The sequence below is a fragment of the Drosophila ficusphila genome, unplaced genomic scaffold, assembly GCF_018152265.1.
Source record: "Drosophila ficusphila isolate 14025-0441.05 unplaced genomic scaffold, ASM1815226v1 contig_791, whole genome shotgun sequence".
Classification (NCBI taxonomy): domain Eukaryota; kingdom Metazoa; phylum Arthropoda; class Insecta; order Diptera; family Drosophilidae; genus Drosophila; species Drosophila ficusphila.
The window spans coordinates 482,900-488,141 of record NW_025064737.1 but is presented as its reverse complement, the minus strand read 5'-3'; the positions used below and the strand labels follow the sequence as shown (position 1 = coordinate 488,141).

Below are 5,242 nucleotides of genomic sequence, written 5' to 3'. Positions count from 1 at the left end.
TACGGCCACCAGAACGGGCCATGGTAAGAGCGGTGGTGGCAGGAGTGGTAGCAACAACAGCAGCAGGTGCTTCCATTTGTGGTCGGGCATAAACGATATGAAGGCCGCAGGATCCTCTGCCCAGCCCTCAGTAGCATCCCCTCTTCATCATCATCCGCCGGCTCCCCTGTCCAACGTTTGGCATTGTCATTAATTTCGATTTATGGTCATTAAGCTGAGGCATCGGCTCCTTTCTATTTAATGTGGAAAATATTTAATGAGTCCCTATAATTTATGCACCTTTTTTGCAGCGTGTGATTCGAGAAAAAGTAAATTATCCGTCCTGTCGATTTGCGTTTATGATTTTAATTAATGCCCACCAGGGGCAGTGTCCTGCCGTATCTCTGCCCCATCGGCTTTAATTTCACACTTAAATTTCGGCACTTTTTTGCGTGCTCGAAGGAAACCCGAAAACGAAAACTTTTGTTTCTTTCGCCTGGCCCCGAGCAGGGAAAAAGGAAAATTATGAAAGAGTCGCAGCATATTTTCTTGCATACTTTTTGCACAAATAACAAACCATAAATAATGTCATACGCTCGCCCAAATGCCAGCCAATGTTGGCCTCGCCCCCTTTAGACTCCCATCCATATATTTCTTGGTGCTCGCCTTTGGTTTGCTTTTAGGCCAAAGTTTTTGAACTACTTGCACGTCTCTTTTTGTGCGACGCTTTTTCTATTTTTTGTCATTTCGTTCCTGTTTTTTTCGGCTTTTCTCTTCCTCTTGGCAACCCTGCTGTTTTGTGTCTTGGCCGCTTCTGCGACGGCTTGGCCAGGCGTCTTCATCTGCTTAAGGCTGCCACGCCCCCCATCGCAGCTCCAGCCTCCCGCTGCCTGTCGCTGCTTTATGTGGCCGCCGTCGCGAGACTAAAACTTCAATAGGGCGAAAATGATAAATGGCCATGCTGGGGATATTTTTCGGCATCGGAAAAACGGGGATAACGGATGGATACCACGGGGTAAGAGGGTAGGAGTGTGTGACTGGGGTGTTTGGTGAGAAAATAAAAATGATCAAATAATTTGGCGTTTTGAGTGAAGGATACAAAATACAAGACGTTTAAATAAAATGTCTGCAAAAAAATATTTAAAGTGTTAAAAAAACAAGTTTCCTACTTAAGACATACAAACTGAAAACCATTATTAATGGTAATTCAGGCTTTGATTTTATATGGAAATGAGTTAGAATTTTATAACGCAATTTTTAAATTATTTACTATATTATTTTAAAATAATTATTAATTATTAAAATTAAGTTTAAGAATCTTCTTACATCAACTGGAACTCGTTTAACTTATTATATTTATTAAGCAACCAGTTAAGAAAGATTACGCACTGAATGATTTCAGACCAAATAAATTAAATTAAAAAGTAGATGGAGTATGGTGACACCTTTTAGAGTGTAATAAAATGTTCCAATTACATACATTATTTTCTTTCCCGCGAGACTAAGTGAATCGTTCGAGTAGTTTGACTGGTTTTCCGCGTTTCGAGAGGGGATCCGTTCAGTACTCAAGCCAAACCTCCACATCCGACAAGCGAAAAGCCAAATGCGTACGTTTTGCCTCTGTGTTTACACAATTCAACCGCAAAATCCTTTTGTTTGCCAAATATGCTCAGCGTTCTGTGCTTCTGTGCAGGTGGATGTGCATGTGGGCCAGTGTATGTGTGCTGCATTGTTCTCTGTGTGTGTGTGCTTCTGTGTGGGTGTTCTTGTTCTAGTCTTAGCGATAATGATGTTTATTTAATGCATTTCAGGTGCAAGGTGCTATTTGCCGTTTGACGTTTTGCGCGCCATCGTACGTCGGATTTCTGTTCGGCATCAACCCAAACTCCTTCAAAAGTGATGAGCAGAACTTTATAAGTTGTACCGGGGCTAAGATACTATTTAATGTCTGATTAAAAAATTACAACTACTACTTGGAAATAAAAGAAGGTAAGAGAAAATAAATAACATTGCAAAATTGGTACCTGGTACCCAAGATAAGAGAACGGCCACCTGTCTCATCACTGGCCTTTAAGAGCCACCCGCTTTTCCGCTAACACTAATGCCCTGCTTGGGCATTGGCTTATTGGGTTGAAGTGGGCGGGATAACGGGAGGGGGCGGTTGGGAGGAGAGTGGCGCTCATTATGCCGAGCATGGCTCCATTCCATGCGCCCGAGCAGCTGCGACGTGCAAGCGATAAGCGAGAGCGTTAGCTCAATGTCATACGCTGCGTATACGTAATGGCCCGGGCATCCAGTCCCCTTCATAAAACGCTGGAAAGCATTGTCCCTTAAAATGCAACACACGTTTTTGTGGCACTGCATTTATCGTACCCAACCCAATGGCAATGGCAACACTTTACCCATAAATAATGCGCATAATCACATTTAAATAAGTAATTTAATTTGTGATTTTCACATATCGTTAAGTTCTTAAGCTCCATTATGAAAGCGAAACGGAGGGAGCAATACGCTCTCCCGTCATTTATAGCCTGTCATTAAATACAATATTTAAGAGGAAAGCAGGACGGGGGTTTACCACTCACATTAATTGCCAGAATTATGGATAATCATGGAAACTATTCAGAGAACCGGATATATTATAAACGTTTGTCGTAATGACCATAGCAACGCCAATAGTTTCTATTAATAGTACCTACACAGAGACGGGTTATAAATAACTCGGATTAATTTACTGCATAGCTGTTGTCATATCAGGTTTACTTTCTAAAAGTGTTGGTACTCTCCGAGGCACAACTTTAGACGGTTTTTTTTCAGGTAAGCCCAAGTTGGATTTTCAGTACGCGAGATCTTCAGTTGTTTCCGTAGTGTAGCGGTTATCACGTGTGCTTCACACGCACAAGGTCCCCGGTTCGAACCCGGGCGGGAACAAATAGGAATTTATTTTGCGGATTTTCCTTTTTTTTTTTTGCTAGATTGTCTTTCGCTCTATTCATTTCTGTTGACCTTTGATTTTTTCAGTTTGGACTGGTACTCCAAAAGTTTGTTTCGTAACGCTATAACATAAATTAAACTATAAATTATCAGAAGATTTACTGATATCCAGAGTGGTTTTAACGATTGGATAACAAAAAATCCGTTCATACTAATAAACAACAATTAAATTCCAAAGTAATCAATTTTTGGAAAAAAAACTTATCCCTTTAATTGTTTTCAAATGAGGTTATGATAGCAACGAAGATTTAAATAAAATCTTATTGAAACATGCAGAAACTCTATACGCTTGGATCTTTCAAGTGTTTCTTCATGTGGATATGAATTAGCTGAAAACTCATAAGTAAAACAAAAATCAGCATTAAAGTAATTTTAGTGATTAACTCTTTAAATGTTGAATAAAATATATAATATGAAGAAATCTTTAATGTCCTCATAATTTTTTCTTTCTTATGTTCTGGTATATATTCTTTCAGATAGCAAAAGAATGGGCAATCTTTCAGATAGCATAAGAATGGGCAATCTTTCAGATAGCAAAAGAATGGGCAAATTGCTCGGCAATGCCACGCTCATGGAAGTGTTCTGAACAGCAAATTGTTACGAAAATCCGAAGCTAAGCTACTAAGTTACTTAACCAACAAATTTTGAAAGTGGCTGACTCGGGCAATCTGTCGCCGGCTTCAGCACCGGACCGCCGTCCGACCCCGCCCCTTACGGTTTCTGGCCGAAACCAGAACCCAAGAGGGCGGAGGGGGCGACGGATCGGGGGTGCGCGACCGTGCGTCGACCGCCGGAAAACCCGTCGTTTACCGGCGGAAGGCAGCGGAAAGCCGACCAGGTAGCCACGGCAACGCCAGGCAGAATTACTGGGAAACACAAAGGTGTGACGGAGGGTCGGCTCTGAACAGATCTGATAAGCAGATGCAGTTACCTGAATATCGATCGATGTACAGAACAATCACAGAATACACTTCCGAGGGTCGTGCTAGCAACTGGCGTTTTTATACGGCTAATGCGCGGAATAAGCACTTGGGAATTGCAAGAAGCCCGCTATTCAGGCAAACAAATAGAGAGCATGAGCTACAACATTGGGGTGGGAATTTTCATTTACTTCTGCAATATAATACCATTTTAATACAAAATATATAATATCCAAAATATGTAAATATAGCTTGGACTATGGAATTTTAGCTCGTACGCTTCTACCATTCGGAAGGGTTTTAATCCATCTCAAGATCGTGTCAGTTTTTAACAAAATCCATCGAGTTTATAAATTTGCCATACATAATTTAAAAATGTTAACCTACGAAATGTTTATTATAATACCGCAACTAAAGGGTAAACAATTTAATACTTAAAATTAAACACCAATATGGTTGCAGATAATTTAAAAGTTAGTTTTCTAAGAACTTTTTAAACGTTTTTAGTTTTTTTTTTTAAAGAAAGTAAATATGAATTTCTTTTTGTTTTTGTTTTTATCCAATAGTTGTTCTATTCTAGGTATTAATAAATTGTCCCCTGCTAACTTTAGTTAATGTTGATAGAAATGATTAGATGAAAACAAATAAATATTGAAAAAAAGAAAATGCGGCAAAATATATTCCAATTTGTTCCCGCCCGGGTTCGAACCGGGGACCTTGTGCGTGTGAAGCACACGTGATAACCGCTACACTACGGAAACATCTGAAAAAACGCCAGCTCGTTGGTAAACATTCGTTAGACTATAGTGTATGTCTATTTATAAGACCAATTATTCCATTCCGAAAAAAAAACTGATAACATCCTTAAATACAAACATAAGTTTCGACAGCTAAGAAATGTCCCCTATTCATTTTTTTTTTTTTAGGGAGCTAAACAATATTATACACATGTTCAATGGCATAAGACTTTGATAAATTTAGTATTTGTTTTATAACTTCAGTATAAATAAACTTTCATGTATTGTCAGAAATTGAATAAAAATTTTATTTACAGACAAACATAGGCAAGTTAATGTCAGTCCTATAGATAAATCTTTTTAACCATGTGACAATAACTACAATTACTGCATAATAATAAGAAACACAGCACAATGCATGCAGTTGAAGAAACCCAAACTATACTTTCGGGCATTTCCATTAATCCAAATTACTTAATCTCATCTCCTCCTTATCACTGTGGTTAACTATCCTGGTCGACTTTTCGCACAAAATCCCCTTAATCCCATTTCAGCATCACCATCCCCTCAAGGCCCCTCGAAATTTAAAGGCTCTTGTGGTGCACCCGAAAC

General features: G+C 39.3%; 2 non-coding genes across 2 annotated transcripts; one reads left to right on the top strand and one right to left on the bottom strand.

Moving 5' to 3' along the window:
- The first annotated feature begins 2,837 nt into the window (after positions 1-2,837).
- Positions 2,838-2,910, top strand: Trnav-cac. The gene has a single exon. It is a non-coding gene; the product is annotated as a tRNA-Val (tRNA).
- A 1,671-nt stretch (positions 2,911-4,581) lies between these two features.
- On the bottom strand, positions 4,582-4,654 carry Trnav-cac. The gene has a single exon. It is a non-coding gene; the product is annotated as a tRNA-Val (tRNA).
- Positions 4,655-5,242: the final 588 nt, after the last annotated feature.